The following is a 19,745-nucleotide window of genomic DNA, read 5'->3' on the forward strand; positions in this document are numbered from 1 at the left end:
TGCAGAAGGGTGGAAGAATGGAGAAGAAATTTAGCAGACTATACTTCAATGAAGAGGAAGGGCATACGTAACATGTTGTTAAGCAGCAATTAGTACAACCATGGGCGTTCCGAATTTGGAAAGATTACACGTTGCAGACTTAGGTACAACTTGAAACTCAAACACCACAATATTAACTTAAAGATATGCATCAATCTGCCATTAGCACGCCATAAATCGCCGAGGATGAGAGGCACACTTTCAAGTTATAGCAGCCATCCTGAAATTGTTCAACAAAGCTCATGATGATAGGTTTTAGAGTGAGAAACAATAAATCTGCGGAGATTTGTGCCACCAATAGACATGTACAGGTATTTTCAAGCAAACTTGTCAACATCACCTCGTTCACAATAAGAACTAAAGACAGAAAAACCATTGAAAATAATTGGATTCACATTGCGTAATCCTGTTTACTTGGCCAACACCATCCTCACAAACTCCTCATAGTTTACTTGGCCATCCCCATCCACATATATTTCTCTGATCATCTCGCCCACTTCTTCATCAGTCAATTTCTCCCAGATTTGTCATCACATGCCTTAGCTGCTCCATGTTGGTATAAAAAACAAATACAATTTATTATGATAGGATATCTTCCAATGGTCGGAAAATATTTTGATAACTTAGTGTCTTCTGTAATACATATTATAAATTTTGATGTAAGAGCTCTTTGCTCGATTGGTGCACTCTTTACACCATTGTCAATATATTATAGACCTTTAAGAAAAAAATGCAAAACCACAATGTACACAAAGTATGAAGAACCCAATTTTGTATTGTTTTTTTAATAATAAAATGAACAAATAACGATCATACAAATATATAAATGAATCAATAGGGCCTATCTCTGCAGCTGAAATGACACCATTACGATCCTTGTCAAAAACCTTGAAAGCTTCCTTGAGTTCTTCTTCGGAATCAGTATCCTTCAAGAGTAGAAATAGAAATTTTAACCATGTCAACATAATTATTCTGAAATTTTTAAATTTAATTGAAGAAAGAAAACGTGTATTACTTCTTCCAAACATTCATGATCTTAAATTTCAAATACACAAATAAATCAAGTGAAACAAATATAACAAAACATTAAGATATAATATTTTCACGAAGAAAGAAAAAGAGGCGAAATTTAATGGGTAACAACTATACCTATATGGGTTTAGAATCACTATTATGGTGTTCCGTGACAAAATGTTATAGATGAAATTTTCTTTTGGATTTGAATGAAAGAAACACCATTCGGACGCTAACCGATTAATATGTAGGGTTTGTAAAGACTTTGCGACCTTAAAAGTGGAGTCAAACTCCATATGGTTGAGATATTAGTTGGAAATATATTTTCTCCAATAATCAAAATTCAAAACTACAGAATTGGTAAATTAAATAATAATAATGAAATACATATCTATCCCTAGAAAAAGTTACATAAAATAAACTTTCAAGTGGATTTTGGAAGAAATCTATTCTAGCGACATGTAGACTGTAATGAGAACAAACAATCCAAGTGACGTTTCCATATCTAATGTTCTAGAAGAAGGTATTTAAAAAAAGAAAAAATGAGTGAAAAACCCAAAAATCTAGACCCTAATAGGAAAAAAACCCACTCAAAAATAATAATGTCAAAAAGACCCATTTTTTGAACACTTTTCAAAATGTTCACAACATATGTAATTATGTTGTTAACAAGACAACATATTTTTTTCATAATTCCATTTTTACCCTTATATGTTGATAACATATATCATTGTGTTGTTATAAAATGTTGACAATATCTATAATAATGTCCCGACTTATTATAAAATGTTGGCATCATGTATAATTATGTTCTTAACAACATATATAATGTATTAGTCAAACTATTATTTGTTCGTTAACGGATTTGTTAAATACAAAGGATAATATGTATAACATTTTAATTTTTGTAAAGGACAAATAAAAAAATGCTTTAGTCTTTATATTTATGTTGAAAGCAAAACAAAAAATGCGGAAACCATTTATTTTTTCACAAGACAAATCGAAAAATGTTGTAGCCAAAATGTTTGTGTTAGTTTGTCTATGTAAAATGCAAAAGAAAAAAATGCGAAACATTTTGGCAAAGCAATGTCTAAGCAAAAACGAATTTGTTCAAAAATTTACAAATTGTTGAGACAAACGAAGATTTGTTCAGAAATTTACAAAATTTTCGAGAGTAAACCAAGAATTGTTCAAAATTGTTTTTGACGTTGATTTGGACGGAAAATTTCATTTTGGAGGGTAAAATTGTATTTTTACCTACTGGGTTTTTTCCTCATTATTATTTAGTATTGGGCCTAATTCTCTTTAACTTCCCCATTTTGGGCCTTATAATTACCGGCCCTTAAAAAAATCCATTACCAATTATAAAAGGCATGGAGTAGTTAACTTAGCGTTAAAGTGACCTGTAGATATAAAGAAATTGCGTTATAAGTTGTAGATTGCCCACAACACTCTGTTTAGTTGTGGTTCGTAACGTGAATAATTAGAGTATCAAGAAGGATAAATGTCAATGATTGTCAGATGATGCATAATTGTGGGAAAAGACGAAGAAATTTAGTAGACTACACTTTAACGGATTAGAAGGTTATATGTAGCATCCCAATAAGGCGTAGCACCGGACGTGACCAGTTTCGAAAGATAGACATTACAGTTGATCATGTGTTATGTCTTGACGGAAACAATAAAAAATTTAAATTACAGTAATAGAGACCAAAGTACTTAAATATACTAAAGATTCCATGTCTTGTGTAATAAAATACCTAATGACTTGTGTAGTTGAATAGTACTTTTGTTGTCCTATTGAGTTTGAAACGAAAACGCTTTAGTTATGTTCTTTACTTATGGTGATTGTAAACATCCATACAAATGCGTATGAAATTAAATTTAAGCGACAACCCAAAGAGACCAATGTGGCTATAAGACGACCTTGTTAACTATAGCTGAACTAAAATTAGGAGTTGCATTGATGGATTTATTGAGTAATTTGAAACTTAAACATAACAAGACTAAACTAAATATATGGAAAACTAAATATATGGATAAAAGAACCCTTTGCTGCACCAAATGTTTCAACTTGATTTTATGGCACCATGATAACGTACATTAAATTTAAGCGACAACTCAATCAGACCAATGTAGCTATAAGACGACCTTCTTAACTGTAACTGAACAAAAATAAGGAGTTGCATTGACGGAATTGTTGAATAATTTTAAACTTAAACATAACAAGACTAAACTAAATATATGGATAAAAGAACATTCACGATGTTCGTGGTAACCTACAATTTTTTTAAAATGAAAACAATTAAAGAGGTAAAAAAAATAATATAACAGATAAGTAAAGTTAGTGTGTCGTACAGAAAATTAATGATTCAACCTTTGTGTGAAGCCAAGCGACTACAATAAGAACATTCACGATGTTCGTTAGTACGTTCCGATCAGGAGGAAGATATACATATCTAAAATGGGAAGGATGTTAATGAGGACTGAGGAGAACATGAAACTAACTTTTATGACAAACCAAATAATTTATTTCACTATTAGATGACTGGATCAAGAAATGAGGATGTCTTCACAATTTTACAATGAAAACTCATTACCAAAGAAAGGAGAAGGAAGTAACATACTCAAGATGAGGAAGAAATGTGTATTCCACGACAATCTTGTAGCTATAGGTTCACTAACAGGAAGAGACCCCATATTGACTCCCCTACTTTGGTTTCCAGTAAAGCCGACATCTTTGGTCAACTATGCAGGTAGACAACTCGAGTCCTTCACAACTTGTGCTTCATTTTGTTGATCCTTATTATCTGTTGATATTGGCTTAGTTGCTGAATAAAATTTGACTAATTTGCTTAATGTCAGGTTGGTACGTAATTTAGGGGGAAGACTTCTTTCCCTACTAAGTTACCAAAGAAATGGAAAACTAAAGAGAAATTTCTTCTCTTTTCCTAACCGTAAAAGTTAATCAAACAAAAATTAAAGGTAATAAGAGCAAAACATATATGTACTTGTTTAGTTGTCTTTTGCTTCATAAGTCAAGTTTTCATCTTTGAAATCCACAAATGCAATGTTCCTTAGCCTCAACATAACAATAAAGACCGGTCAAGCGGATGAATATTGAATGCAAAGTCCCACCTAAATAACCCAACCAGTAAATATATAATTTGCAGGCATGTATGGAAGGTTACCAATTTATAGTTCATGGATCTTATAGGAACAAAGGTAGGATTTCATTTTTTTATTTATTTTTCATGCTCCTCTTTGCATTAACATGCTGGCGGTTTACTACAATAATCAGGACATCGGTATTCAGAATGACCACCAATATCAATTAGAAGCAAAATCGAACATCCAAGTGAAAAATTAATATATTTGAACATGATTTACTCAAAACGGCTTACAAGAACAATCTAATTGATAAACAAAAATTTATAGACTAATTCGAACTATAAGGTTGTTATGGGAGGAGAGCGATACCTTCCTCCAGAGCAAAGACAGACAAAGGAAGTAGTGATCAGAAAAGAGTCGAGAGAGTTTCTCGTGATCAGGAGATACCGAAAAAAAGGGTCCCTCCTAATAGTGAATCTTCTTCTTGTCCTCATGTCTACATTGGTGTTGTCTGCATCTGATGATGAAATTAATTCATTTGCTACCGCTGCAATGGAAGAAATACATCCAGGAGAGAAATCAATAATAAGCAGTTGATTAAAGTTAACAAAAGAAAGTCATACCAAATGAGAACGTGAAGAGATTGTTGTCCATTGCCATATATTATCCGAAATGAAATTTGATTGAAAACGTCGAAATTTTGTTCAAGTAGTTGTCCTGTTACACCATCAATGACTTCACATAAGAATAAATAATCTCGTAAGCAATTGATATAACTGGAACATAAGAAATTTAGGCAACAACAATCTGCGAGTATCAAACCTACAACCTCTTTTAGTTAGAATCGGTTGCACGCCCATTAGAGTACAACCCATTTGCTATATAAAGAAGCTTTGAATCGGTAACAATCAATTTTCCAATGTAGATCTGAGAGGATGAAGGATAAACTGTGTAAATTATAGCCAAGATACAGTTATAGAATAGTTCTATATTCAAACAAAGTTGTTCCATGGAGGAATTTGACCAGGTAGGTAGTTTGCACCTTATTGGAAATGTTGATTACGGTACATATCAAATAAAACACGGAACACTGTAGGAGCAAAGGTAACCAGGAAGCAAAATTTATGAAAATAAAATTCAATTGGTTGAGTCATTTCCCCAAACAAGTTGTGTCATAAATAAAAAGAACTATGGACAAGTGGAGGATGAAAGTATTCACTCAATCTCGTCCAATACTCGGTACTTCTAAAAATGCAAAAAAAAAACAATAATAATTTCAGCGTGGCAAGTAGATAAAGATGTCATAAAATCTAAGACAGTGAGAGAGTGAGAGAGTGAGAGGAAGGTGAGATATTGCGGAGAATTTAAGTATGAAATAATTACAAAAAAATTGAGAGTGGGGGATGAAGAGGTAAGGAAGGAGGATTAGATGAAAGGGATAAATGGGAAAGTGAAAAAAATAGAGGATTTGAGAGACAGGGATGGACATTGACAGAGAGGAATGAGAGATATGACAAAGAATTTGAGAGTGCATATTCAATGAAGCGCTTGCACGAGAGGGGAGGGATTTTGGTGTTTGAGATTCACTGGGCGCGGTTAGGAGTTGATAAGGCGAGGAAGACAAACAGGGAAGAATAGTTGTCTGTGTGGCTACCCAAGTTTTTGTTGTTGAGAGAGAAAAATGAATTTCTGAGAGGAAGAAGGAAAATGTCATGTTTGGTATGGGAATGAGGTAATTGAAGGGACAACGAAGAGGTAATTGAAGGGACAATCAAGTGTAGATGGACAACAACAAAATGAATGGATTGTTTTGAATGAATAGTGTTTGTCCTAGTCACATGTATGTGTGGTCACCAAGTTACCCGGAGGAGCTTTCATTTTGTCCTAGAACTGGGTAGAGTTAATTCAACTGAACAGAGAGAAGTTCAAAAGATGAATCGACCCATAGGAGAGGAACATACCGTGAAAGATGGGCGAAAGCTTTTGGTTATTAATGTGCGATTCAATTAAAAGGTCTGGACTAAACGATAAATAAATCATATCAAATTTGACATCTGTTTGAACCATGAAAGAGGAAAGTTGCCTTTTTTTTTAGGAAAGGAAAGTTGTCCTTTTAAAATGTCTATGTGGCTATCAAATTATGTCTTAAGCATGACCCCCCGTCCTACTGGCGGGGTAATGCCCTTTAAACAACGCGAAAAAGTAGACATGATATTCGATTATTTTTTTTATTAGTATCCTGATACCCTCTAAAGATAGGTGTAGTTGTCTAGAGGTATAAGATTTGTCGTTAGTTATTTAAAAGTTTTGAAATTACAAAACTTTTTTGATTTTGATGTTTAAATCTATTTACAATTTTTTTTAAAAAATATTTCTAGTTTTCTTTTATAGATAGCTAACTGCCCCCATATTATAGGTTTAAGTCCAATTTAATACAATCAATCTAGACCCATTTAAAAAAAAAAAAAATCAAACTCCAACTTAGGTGTAGTAGACATATGTTTAAGTTTTTTTAAAGTATGTCTTAACAAAAGACATGAAAATTAGAATTGTACGATTCTAGCCACATAATATTCAGCAAACAAAAATTCGCTATGACATAGAAGGCATCTCCATCAATTCATAAAGGGGTGCTATTATAAAAATTGTAACTTCACTTTCCCTCTTTTCTTGTTTGTTGGATTATCAAACCAACTCCATATCACAACAATTCAAAGTGAGAACAAGAAAATATTAACAAAATTAAATTGTGAGATAAATTGATAAATACGTAACATGTTCTACCTTGTTATTAGAAACGGAACCAAAAATTTTGTTTGGAGTACAAACACGAAAAAATTTGTCAAAGTATAAATTCTGGTATGAAATATAATTTTCATATATATTTTTCATTTTGATTTAAGAGGAAATGACTCAATATTAAAAGCAGAATACAAGAGTGAACATGAAGGTACGAGTAGATACGAAAATGAGTCTCCACCAAGGCAATAAACCTAATCTTTCAATTATATAATCAGTAAAAGGAAGAAGGCAACTGTTGCACCAATCAGTTATACCCGCTTACTTCTTTTTTTTGTTGAGATTATATCCGCTTACTTGATTATCAATCTTGTATGAGCGTACCAGTATATGATACCACAAAATCAGTTATTGCTCTTACTGTTCATTTAGATATTTCATCATCCTAATAGAAAAAAAATCCAATAAGAATACTAAAGAACAAATACCCATCATCATTATTGATAGTTTGAAACTTTTCATCACTGAATAAAACATATGAGCATAACATTAATAAAATACTTGATCTGTATCAATTCTCCTTCCATGAATATATCAACTGTTGCTTTGACGTATGGGGAAATGGTTCTTTCTTATATATGGGAAAAATATTTTGGTTCATGAAAATGCTACGGAATTAGTAATTAGAATTGACTAATACTAAATTGATATTTTATGGACATAACATTTAACATAATTGTTCATCTTCCTAAATTTTTCTTTGAGAGGCTTAATAGGTTCAAGAAGCTACAATTAATTTAATAATCAACTATTAATCACTACTGAGATTTGTTCATCTTCCTAAATCGTTCTTTGAGAAGTTTAATAACTTCTGGAACATCAACTAATTTATTAGTTAGCTATTAAAATTTATTAAGATATATTTTGAATAAAATCAATACAATTGTTGATCTTCCTCAATGGCTCTTTGGGAAGCTTAATAGGTTCATGAATTTGAAACTAATTTAGTAATTAACTACTAATTATTAATGAGTGAAAGACTGATCTAAAGGTTAAGATTATAGATGAAAGAGAAGGGAGGACTATGATTTGTCATAATCTTTGTCCTAGTCAGCAAATCATATGTTTTGGTATGCCTAGTCACATTGTCCTAGTCACCATCTAAGAGCATTCATTTTGTCCTAGTCACAAGTATCTGTTTTGTATAATAGATATATATATATATATATATATATATATATATATATATATATCGACCGACCCGGAAATAAACAGGTCTGGCTCGGTTTTGAAGTGCTACTCGACATCCCGCCCGAACCCGATCCATTAATATTTATCCGACATAACCCGACTAATTATATCCTCCATGCACCCGATAATACAAATGTACATTGTGTGTAAATATGTATTTATGTATGTATATCATATATATATATATATATATATATATATATCTATTATACAAAACAGATACTTGTGACTAGGACAAAATAAATGTCCGTAGATTATGACTAGATTGCCACGTAGATTTATGAGTGGGACAACCTTCCGGATTTACCAGTTCGTATTCCTTACTCTCTGTTACGTCTCTATTTCTTCTTCATGCGAACCACAAAAAGCCCTCCTCTCTCATCTAGAATGATTCATTGAATTTCTTCTCTCTTAAGCAGACAACTTCATTGAATCTCCCTTTCATCTAGAATGATTACTTTCATTGAATATTTTTTTACCATGATTCCTAGAGAACCTAAGTTCATTAGTTGATTTCTTTTATCTCCATGTCATCTAATATTGAGATTCACTACTTTTTAGGGTTTTGATTCAAACATTATTTTGGTGAGTTCATCTTAAACTGTGTTGGAAATGTAGGGAAAACAATTGCTTAAGATGATTGAGGGTGTCTAATTTGATTTATCTTTAGTGGAAAATCTAATACTCCATTTGATTTCATACTCAATTGATATCCCTCTTTGAAACAATTAAGTTTTAGTGATTTTTCTTTGTTCATTTTAAATCTATGATTAGAAAGATTGAAACCCCATTAATTTTTCCAAAACTATTCATTGTCCTCTCCTTTGGGTTTCCTGATTTCTTGTAGACAGAGAGATAGAGTTAAGGAGATAGGGAACCACCCATCTCTTGTGTGATTTGCAGAGACAAAGAAAAGGAAGAAGAAGCAAAAAAATCAAATAATTTCGGTTACGCTCGGACCCCTTACATTTGGTATATCTAATTCAGGCGTTTGAACACTTTTTCCCTGCATTATAATATATTAATTTCTTTCATTTTCATTGATTGCTGAGCTTAATCTGATTTTACCTCTTTCTACTTTTCCATATGTAGCTGATTGGTAAGTTAATATGTACTTCTTGGTGCTCCGGGATTAGCTTCTTTAGATGAAAAATGTTACCATTCCGTTTTTGTTGTTAAGTTCATTATGAATTAGACATACTGCTGGTTAGAAATGTCTTGGTTTTTTAATAGTTTGATTACATCGGAGGAGGTCATGGAAGGAATCGATCAAATGCCTAACTAAACTCATACCATTATCCTCTTCTTTTGTTAGGGTTGGGAGATTAAGATTTACATTTCAAGATTTGATCAAGATTTAGAAAGCTTTTGCTCATGAAAAATTGAAAAGAACTTACCCGTGTTCAGAAAATAAGCCACATATACTTTTGTCATTGAAGATTTGAAATGAATAAGATAACATGAGAAAGAAAACAATATTTTTTCATTATTTGAATGATGAATGTTTCCTTCGTAACACATTATCAAACTATATATGAGATGCCTTAGGAGTGTTGCAACCTTTCAAACCTATATCTAATGTTATATAGGGCATCCTACTTTGTAGAGCATTTAGAGGCTCCATCCTAGATCTTATAATTTTATCCCTTTGTTTGGATTCATATAAAACATCTTTAGTTTGTGTTGTTTGAATTTATGTTCTTTCCCCTTAATTTTTCGTTATTTGTTACCAATCAAGCAAAATTATGGACTTCTTCGACGAGGTTGGTACGTCAACAGTTTCTAAAGAAAATCTAGGTAAAAGATTAGAATAAAATATATAGTCGCTTTATCATACATTTGGTGAGATATAGTTTGTACTTCAAACTTAGATATAAATATAACGATTCTCAATTCAGGTACAAGAAAACTGAAAACTTGGTTCAATTATGTTGTTGTGTAATATGGAGACTGTGGTGCAATGGTGCTCAAGGTTGGTATGTCATTTCAAGGTGTTTGGAGGCTGCAAAGAGGGCTCTCAGTCTCTCACAAAACAGAAGGTGATGATACTTATCTATATACCCTCCATTAAATCTGATTACTAAATCCCTAATTAACTTCTATGGTTTTCTCGTCTCACCCATTATCTTATACATTCTAATTAGAGAAGCATCCTCTAACAGTCACTTTTATATTTATTCCCACCCCCCCCCCCCCCCAAATTCTAAACTCCCGTCTCCCCCAATTTCTATTTTCAATTTTCGGAAGGATAACGCCTCATTAATCTCCTCATCAATGACTTCAATATTGAATGAATTATGACATCATGTGTTTGTATCTCTAATGTGTCACAACTTTTATGTTTCTTTTATATAGATTTTGTAATTGATTTTTTGAACGATTTCATTTTAGACCTAAATTACATATTCACTTCTCTGACCATCTCAATGAGGTATTGAAATGGGGAATGGTTTCAGTTTTTCTGTTTTATCAATAGGGCTTTTATTCTGAGTTTATTTGTTTTAGGATAACTGACCTAGGATAACTGAATAATACGGGGAGACAATCAATCTCTTCTGTACACACTTAGAAGTTTTTCGTACAAGTGAAGGCAAGTTTGAGAGGCAAATCCTTGCCAGCTTAGCTATAGATCGCCACGATAAGGAAATAAAGTTAGTTCTAGTTGCGGAGAACAAGTTACGTCATGCTAAAGCTGAGCACAAGGTTTCCAAGTATTGTGAATTTACATAAGCTTGAAATGGACATTGGACGGACTGATTCGTGCAACAAAGCAGGTTCTAAAGCTTGTCACGAGAAATTGCGAAGTGACAAGATGAACGAGAGGTGTGCTGTTTCTTACACAAATTTGAATTCAATTTCAGTAATGTATTAGAGTTTTCAGACCCTTAGAGAAGAATCATGGTTTATGCAGTTTTGCTATGTTTTCTTAAACAAATCGAGTCAATCTAGAAGTATTTCGGCTGAAAAGTGTGTCTATGCTTTGTGCAGGTTCGCAAAATTGGGTCGTACATTAGAACCTGGGAGACCTGCCAGAACTGACAACTCTGCCATACTAAATGATGACATCCGTGTTTTGAATCAGCTAAGAAGTGAAACTGAGGAGCTTAAAGATGCAAATGAAAAACTTGAAAAAGGAGATTAAAAATGGTATTCTTGGTGAAATCTCATGGCATGGCAGGGAAGTTAATCTTATCGAGCTTCTTACTAGGTAGGTAAGCTTTAGGGATATTATTTTAATCTTCAGCTTCTTACAGCCTATTACTGTCAAATTTATAGGAGAATTTAACTGACCTAGGATAACTGGATACTACAGGGAGATAATCAATCTCTTCTGTACACACTTGGAAGTTTTCCGTACAAGTGAAGGCAAGATTGAGAGGCAAATTCTTGCCAGCTTAGCTATAGATCGCCACGACAAGGAAATAAAATTAGTTCTAGCTGCGGAGAACAAGTTACGTCATGCTGAAGCTGAGCACAAGATTTCCAAGTATTGTGAATTTACATAAGCTTGATATGGACAGTGGATGGACTAATTCTTGCAATAAAGCAGGTTCTAAAGCTTGTCACGAAAAATTGCGAAGTGACAAGATGAACGCGATGTGTGCTTTTTCTTACACAAATTTGAAATCCATTTTGGTAATATACTAGACTTTTCAGACCCTTAGAGCAAAATCATGGTTTATGCAGTTTTGCTATGTTTTCTTATACAAATCGAGTCAGTTTAGAAGTATTTCGGCTGAAAAGTGTGTCTATGCTTTGTGCAGGTTCGCAAATTTGGGCTCTACATTGGAACCTGGTAGACCCGCCAGAACTAACAAGTCTGTCATACTAAATGATGTCATCTGTATTTTGAATCAGCTAAGAAGTGAAACTGAGGAGCTTAAAGATGTAAATAAAAAACTTCAAATGGAGATTAAAAATCTTAAGGTAATTCTATCGTAAGTCTGGGTACAAACTCTTCTTCTCTACTGTTGTTATTGTACTTATCCAAGTTTTTTGCACACCCTATGTGTTTGATGAAATGTGTGAATGAATTTCTAGGTTAAAATATATAGATTACAAACATTAGGCGCATAATTTCTAGGTTATTATTCTGGGTAGCAACTCCTCTTCACTACTGTTGTTATTGTACTTATCCAAGTTTTTTTGCACACCCTATGTGTTTGATGAAATGTGTGAATGAATTTTTAGGTTAAAACATATAGATTACAAACATTAGGCGCATAATTTGTAAAGCCCATAGATTATAACATGGCTAATTAAATAATTTTTTTTTTTATTATTCCTATCAATTTTTTTATTATTCCTACAAATGTTACCGTGCTTACTCGCAATGATAGTTCCAGATGGATTACACAACACCAAATAATCTAATTTTTCACCATTTTAATAATTTCCACAATACCTACTTGGTCAAATTCCTCCATGGAACAACTTTGTTTAAATACATACCTAATACACACATGCACTTATAACAAAGCTTTGTTCATAACTGAAGAAAGCTTATGCATGTCCAGTTTTTCTAGACCGTGTATTTGTGTTTCAACTGTATGATTACTACAAACTGTATTTTCATTATATAAAATACCTTAAACAAAACTTTTTTGTCCATTTAAAAAGAGAAACGAATAATTTGGCGTCTTGATACTCTTTTCTTATTATATAGATTCTTCACCCCAAATGTGGAAGCTATATCAAAGATGATTCCTAAAAATGCAGGAGACGAATTTTTAAATTTATTAAGGTAAATAAAACATTTGTTTAAATTTTTAAACAAATGTTTTATTTACATTCGTTTAAATTTTTAAACGTAGAATTTGGCATCTTCAAAATGCACTTTAGGTAAATAAAACATTTGTTCATATCAAATTCCGAATTCTGATTATACTTCTGAAAGGATGAATATTTGATACTTTAAAGACTTAAAGGTTCGTGGTTCTAACTTTGCTTATGCCTTTCATGTTTATTTTCCTCCCCAAATATGAAATTCTCCAAAAAATTTCTCAGTAAGAAGATGAGTTATTTATCGTATTATTATACTTTTTCATTGCTGGAAAACGTGTTCGACGTAGTATGTGAAACGTGTAATGTGATCTCTTTTCAGGTTAGGTACCTTGAGTATTGCAATAACGATGCTTAACGAGGTGATACATTTGGGTTTGCCTCCATTAGACGGTGCTTCAGAAAACACCAAAATCGGATAAAAAATCAGGTATTGGTGAGACAATTAACCTTCATTACATTCTTGCTTCAAAATTTAACCCACAACCCCTGTATAACTCCACCATCCCTTAGCATAACTCAATTGAAATAACGCAGCTTACATCCTTCACGTCTGTCGTTACCTTCTTTCCTCTTCCCTCGTAATCAATGGGCTTAGTGAAAAATTGAAATCGATTTCATTAAGTGCTCATCCAGGGTTACTTACATTTCTGATTCAATTCGTCATGAGAACTCGACATACAGATAGGAAACTTCGTCTAATTACAGCAGATTGAGGTATTTTCTTCCTTTTTACTAACTTTTCACTTTGATTATGGTTTTAATGAAAATATTTGTTCAACTTACTGCAAGTCTCTATGTACTGGAACTCTGGTGATGCCAGTAAAGTTTTTGTTGATGTCGGTACAAGCTATTTTATCTAAGTTCATTTTCGATTTTCTTTTACTGTGTCCGTTATGCATCTCAACTCAACATTTTTAAACCTTAACAATACTATGATTACCAAAGCTCAATTGAGGATTCAGTTTTTAAATTTTGAAATTTATAAGTTTGTTTTGAAATTTCAGGGTTTTGTTTCAAATCTAGCTAGATTTATGGATTTAATATTTGTATTTTTAGGCAAAAGATATTCAAAATGTAGGGTAGATGGTTTTGTGTTGTTTGAGTGGTTAATATCATAGAGGCATAGATAATTTTCTTCTGTCATGAAAGAGTAGATGAGCAGAAAATCCAATTGATATCTCATAATAAGAATGTAAATCTTTCAAAATAACATAAGTTAGACTGTTGGAGCTTTTGGAACCCCACTGAGTGTCCTGGTGATCAATATCAGGAAGGTTTATAGAGGAATTACAAACTCTTTTAGTAATTACCGTTCAAAATGTTTCTAATTTATCGCCTAACACAATTACTTCTTCAGACCCATGATCCTATTCCATTGGGAGAGGGTCTTAGTGTCGGATAATTAAAAAGGTTGACTCGACAATCATACCTGAAGATTCCACTTTTTATGGATTTGCTACCAACAAAAATTTCTCATATGTATGCTACTATTGGTGTGACTGGTTAAGGACAATTATCATTGGTTAAAGATGTTCCTATGATTTTTGCAATTGTTCAAGTAAGTTCTATATGGCATGATTTTTTATTAATAAGACCATGAACTAAAGAATTTACAACTGAGAATTTCTTTTAATTAAATCTTCTTTGGTAAAATAGCTGGTTTACATTCATCGAGTACCGACAAGCAATAACAACCTGTTTTTGTAGGCCGGTTCATGCTAAAAATGCAAGGCAAGAAATTAAGCACTCGGTGTCTGATTTATCTCGGTCAATAAGGCTCAGTAAAAGATGTAGAATTCTGATTATTCGAAGGACAATCGTCTTAAGTCACTACATTTCAGTACTCAACTCTATTATACAAGAAATGGGTTTCTCCATTACCAGGTTCAAATTTCTATGAAAGCATAACATTACTTTGAGTTATATAAAACATTCTTTCATTTCTACAATGTGGTCATCCCTTTTCTACTCTTCTGTCTGAGCCTTGGTTCAAATATGAATATAATCCTTCTCTTATTTTATGTGTGGAAATATTGTTTTTCTTTATAGGGAACGAGTTTTCTAAGTTTGCCAAAAGGTTATAAACTAACACTAGATATGTGATGGTAGAAATCCTTTTGTCGGAAATTCTTCTCATGGAACCAAATGTACTTGATATCATTATTTGTCCAGAACAATCTACATGATCTTTGGTCGTTCCTTAACTCTCTTCCTCCAAAGATGTTTAGTTCGGTTTAAACATGTGAGGAATGGTTTCAAATGTCTTGTTAAAATGACGAGCAACAGGCTTCTCATTTTTTTTTCTCTTCGTGATGCATTAATTCTAGGATTGAGTTTTATTCAAGAACCTTTTCATATCTGGACTTTGTATCACCTGTCCTTTCTACTATAAAGGTTGAAATCTAATGTATAGAAAGGGTTGCCTTCACAAAAGATACAATACTTAAAGTCGGCATGTCTTCATTGTTTGTGCAGTTTATCGTGCTTTCTTGTAGGAGGCTAGAAGTTGATAACGCTGCTGGAGAGCCTAAGCGTTTGCTGAACATAGCAATGCAACTCTGAAAATGTTGCAATCATCCATGCCTATTTCGACGACCTGAACTTGGTCCTCCTTACACTACTAGGGATCATCTTATTACAAGTACAAGTATGTTATTTCTTCTATAATTCTTATTGTTCTTTGATATCTATGTTTTATTTTTTGTAACTTCAATTCATGACAAGTTGGTGTATTCTCAATGTTGTATATAGGTAAAATGATTCTTTTAAGTAAGCTGCTTCCAAAGCTGAAGGATCGAAACAACAAGGTTATGTTTCTCAATTTTCAATTTTGTAAGACTATAAAATATAGGTCATGGACCAGCCTCATTCGAAAATTAAGGTGAAAACCAGTGAGAGAAATAACTTGGGCAAGTTAATGACATTCAAGACAAATAAAGAAACTTGCATGTCTCTTTTACACAAAGATAGTCTTATTTTGGTTAAAACTATAATTTTTATTTTCTTGTAAGACCATAGTTTGACAATTTTCACTGTTTCTATTTTGTTCAGGTTGAGAGGCTTGAAGAAATATTTCAAGAACAAGGACGTTTGGAATCCTTGATCCTTTAGCAGAACGTTTCTGCTATTTTTTTTTCGAAACTACTTCCAACAAATCCCAAGGGTTATGTTGGATTAAATACTATCAGGTCGGAGAATTGGTGGTTAGGTTGTATGTTTGTTGTAAATATTATCTTCAATTTGATTTCCCCCTTAACCCCATTTTTCGGTAAAGTATTTTCAGCATTCGTTGAGACAAATGTAACTCCTGTAAAAGTTTGTATATTTATATTTGTGGAGGTAGAGGATATTCTAACAAAAATTAATGGTTATATTCTTGGGTAACCTGACCTTTTAAAAAAAAGGTCAAATTCTTTTTAATTATGGTCGGATGCATTTTTTGTTTTTATTTAGGTTTTTACTTGGTTAATTAATTGTTAGTTAAATTTTTTCTAAGACTTTATAGATTGTTTTTGTATGTTTACTTCTTCAGGTTGCGTAAAGGACAACGTATAGAGTTTGCTAAACCGGAGTTTCCCCCTCATCTTGCTTCCACGCGCCATTTTTTAGCGTAATTCAGCTCAAATGATCAACTAATCATCAACAAGCATCCAGCTGCAAATCAAGACTTATATTAACTACAGTAGAAACACAAGGAGATATAGATGGGTTATAAGCTCTGTCTAATTAGGATGCAAAACAACAGTATTTGCAGCTGCACGACTTTCATATTCCATTTGACAGCCAGGAGCCCTTAAATCCCAAATCTTAACCGTGCCATCTTCAGAACCTGAATGCATCTTGTTTCCATCACATTGGAATCCCAAGAAAAATCATAGCTTATAACCTAGAATAAACCAAGAAAAAATCATGAAGTTCATGCCAAAAACAAAACTTTGATAAAAGTTGGATAAATCCCAAGTGGTTAAAAGTTAAAACACACTGGTTGAGGCCTTCTCGAATAAATATAATAGCTTATCACCTAGAATAAACCAAGAAAAAATCATGAAGTTCATGCCAAAAACAAAACTTTGATAAAAGATGGATAAATCCCAAGTGGTTAAAACATACTGGTTGAGGCCTACTGGAATGAATATAACAGCTTATCACCTAGAATAAACCAAGAAAAAATCATGAAGTTCATGCCAAAAACAAAACTTTGATAAAAGATGGATAATATCAAGTGATTAAAACATACTGGTTGAGGGCTCCTCGAATTAACTTCATAAAGTCGAATATTCGGATTTCCTGTTGCTGCTACACAGAAATGTAGAAAAGGATCACTTTTTGTTTTCGAATAGTCTATCCAAATAAATACACAAGATAACAACAAATCTTATTAAGTAAAAGCTAGATTCTGAAAGCAAAGAATTCACCCCCAATAAATATCAGGAAATGAGCAAAACCCATAAACCCTAATGATCCAAACTCACAATATATACTCATTTATTAAGAAAAGAAGTGGGAAATTTGAACTAATAAATGAACTTACAGAGTAGGGTGTTGAAGAGTACGATAACACCATCCACTCTTATCTTCCCAAAACCGGATTGTGTGATCGTATCCAGCAGTAGGCAGGATCACTGATGGATGTTGTGTCACTATGATCTCCTCCTCCTGTTAAAATCTTCCTTTTAGTGATGGTGAATTGACTGATTAGTCCGAGAGTGATTAGATAGAGCTTTAGAGAGACAAAAATAGAAATCGATATTGAGAGAGATTGGTGAGAGATAAAACTAACCTTGGAGATATAGAAAGCTTTAGAGAGAAATAGAGAAAATAGAATCGATACTGAGATTGAGAAAGTTAGAGAGAAGTAAAACTAACCTCTGAGATCCAGAGGAGGCAAATGTTCAGTAAAGGAAGAGATGGAAGATCAAGGGGGAATGAATCATTGAATGGGTCCGTTTCAGGCAGATAGATAGAGAGAGGGTAACAAAGGGTTTATTATATATTGAATGTCGTTGGATTTTGGTAGAGTTGGCTATTCGGGCGGCCAAGATTTATCCACAACTATACATTGTCTTAGTAGAACTTGGATCAATTCGAACCTATGACTTAAACATACTTGATCTTCCATACTGTCTAACAACTCAGGAGGTTCAAAGAGTAAGATTTCACTTCCTTTGTCATCAACAGCTTTGACAATTCTAGGAAGAACACCATTAAAAATACCATCTTTTTGGTCACTGGGTAAGAGAACTCCTTCATTGTAGAGAGTATCAATGGCAGTGAAGTAAGGAAAAGCCATATCTTTATCCTGTACTATACTCTCTAATGAAGGAATCAACCCTTGTAGTACAGATTGCAAAGCTTTGACTGCAAATGTTGCCTGTTTTACTTCTGAAAATGATTCATCTCTTGGTACATATGGTGGTAATAGTAAGTTCCTCGATTCCGTGAATTGATCTACTCCGTCCACACACACACACACACACAAATACAGACACAATTAGATCGATCGAGAGTTTTAATAAATTTAACCCTAATTACCTAAAATGTAAAGAAATATATTTTCACAAATAGATTACGATTTGTTAAAAAGATTTAAAAAAGGTAAATAAAAAAAAAAACCATAGGTATACTTAGTGATGGGCATGGGTAGTATATACCTTTCGTGCTAGGAGGACGTCCAGTTCTGCAACGCCTAGGGTAAGGATGAACAGGACCACCTAAGATCGGTCTAGCGAGATTATCACTTATGTCTGGATTACCTAGGTCATTGTACGTATCATAATCATATATCCTTTCAAATGTCTTTCTCTCTCCTGTCCCGTCCCCTCGCAGTTTCTTTAACTCTTCTTCTCTTTTCTTTTTCAACCCTTCGGGTGTCGTCTTAGGCAAGTATGACTGCTTTCACAACGACATACCAGCATCACAAACGTGATTCAACAATGACATTTGTACATATTGTAAAGAAAATGTTAATAAAACGTACAATAATGCATATAGTGGACCACGCAAATATGAAATTAGATTGTTGAGGATTATATATAACTAGGCATAACCCCCCGCACTTCGTGCGGGGGAAATGCCCCTTACGAATAAAAAGACGGGTTGAATACACTTCTAAGTTATTGCAATTCATGTGAATGAAATTATTTATCACGTTATGTATCAAACAAAAAGACAGGTTAAATACATATTTAACAATTAACCTTTTTACAGAAAAATATATTCAGTAGTGAGATTCCAAAACAAAAAAAACATATCTTTCTCTGAAACTCATCTGGATCCTTCAACTTAAACAACCATCCACCAGTTACAATTTTTTTTAAAAATAAATCATCATAACATGGATACAACGATATTTCACGTTTAGAATAATGACTTCAATTTTACTTGTGGTTCAAATTTTGTGGCTTCAGATTTAAGTGGTTCAGAAAGTAAGGAAATATATACATAGATTGACAGTAGTTATTGAACTAAAAGATGCACAAAAGTTGTAGACTTTGTAACTGATTAAACAAAGACGGTATAATAAAGCATATTTAAACCAAAAGACTACAAAGATAAGAGCAAGTCCAACCCTAAGAGGCTGAGACCCACAATTCAAATGTTGGGCCTCAAACCCTTAATCCAACCCGGGGTGTTTGTGGGCTGAGTTGAGAGTCCACTGAGGGCCTTCCCCACATGATCGTTGGGTTCAATGGTGATGTGGGAAAGTCCCCCGGTCTTTGGATTTAACTCCAACAACCCAAATCAGGTTGATTTCCTATATATAGGGAACCAACCTATAATTTCCAAAAGAAATGAATTTAAAATAA

General features: G+C 33.1%; 4 long non-coding RNA genes across 5 annotated transcripts; 3 read left to right on the forward strand and 1 right to left on the reverse strand.

Moving 5' to 3' along the window:
• The first annotated feature begins 8,982 nt into the window (after window positions 1-8,982).
• Window positions 8,983-11,353, forward strand: LOC147533394 (uncharacterized). Its single transcript, XR_015227842.1, has 3 exons — window positions 8,983-9,126; window positions 10,053-10,193; window positions 11,237-11,353. It is a non-coding gene; the product is annotated as an uncharacterized LOC147533394 (long non-coding RNA).
• A 127-nt stretch (window positions 11,354-11,480) lies between these two features.
• LOC147533395 (uncharacterized) lies at window positions 11,481-14,854 on the forward strand. The gene is made up of 4 exons (XR_015227841.1): window positions 11,481-11,790; window positions 11,919-12,081; window positions 13,259-13,653; window positions 14,647-14,854. It is a non-coding gene; the product is annotated as an uncharacterized LOC147533395 (long non-coding RNA).
• Window positions 14,855-15,414: 560 nt separating this feature from the next.
• LOC147533396 (uncharacterized) lies at window positions 15,415-16,362 on the forward strand. The gene is made up of 3 exons (XR_015227843.1): window positions 15,415-15,586; window positions 15,691-15,746; window positions 15,991-16,362. It is a non-coding gene; the product is annotated as an uncharacterized LOC147533396 (long non-coding RNA).
• Window positions 16,363-16,488: 126 nt separating this feature from the next.
• On the reverse strand, window positions 16,489-17,889 carry LOC147533397 (uncharacterized). 2 transcript variants are annotated; one of them, XR_015227874.1, is made up of 4 exons: window positions 17,806-17,889; window positions 17,471-17,659; window positions 17,177-17,232; window positions 16,489-16,825 (listed from the first exon to the last, which is right to left on the reverse strand). It is a non-coding gene; the product is annotated as an uncharacterized LOC147533397 (long non-coding RNA). The 2 variants fall into 2 exon arrangements; XR_015227873.1 differs by having other exon boundaries at window positions 16,489-17,232.
• Window positions 17,890-19,745: the final 1,856 nt, after the last annotated feature.

This window comes from Eschscholzia californica, unplaced genomic scaffold (assembly GCF_041429995.1).
Source record: "Eschscholzia californica isolate CP2 unplaced genomic scaffold, dmEscCali1.0.p SCAF_6, whole genome shotgun sequence".
NCBI classification, from domain to species: Eukaryota; Viridiplantae; Streptophyta; class Magnoliopsida; order Ranunculales; family Papaveraceae; genus Eschscholzia; species Eschscholzia californica.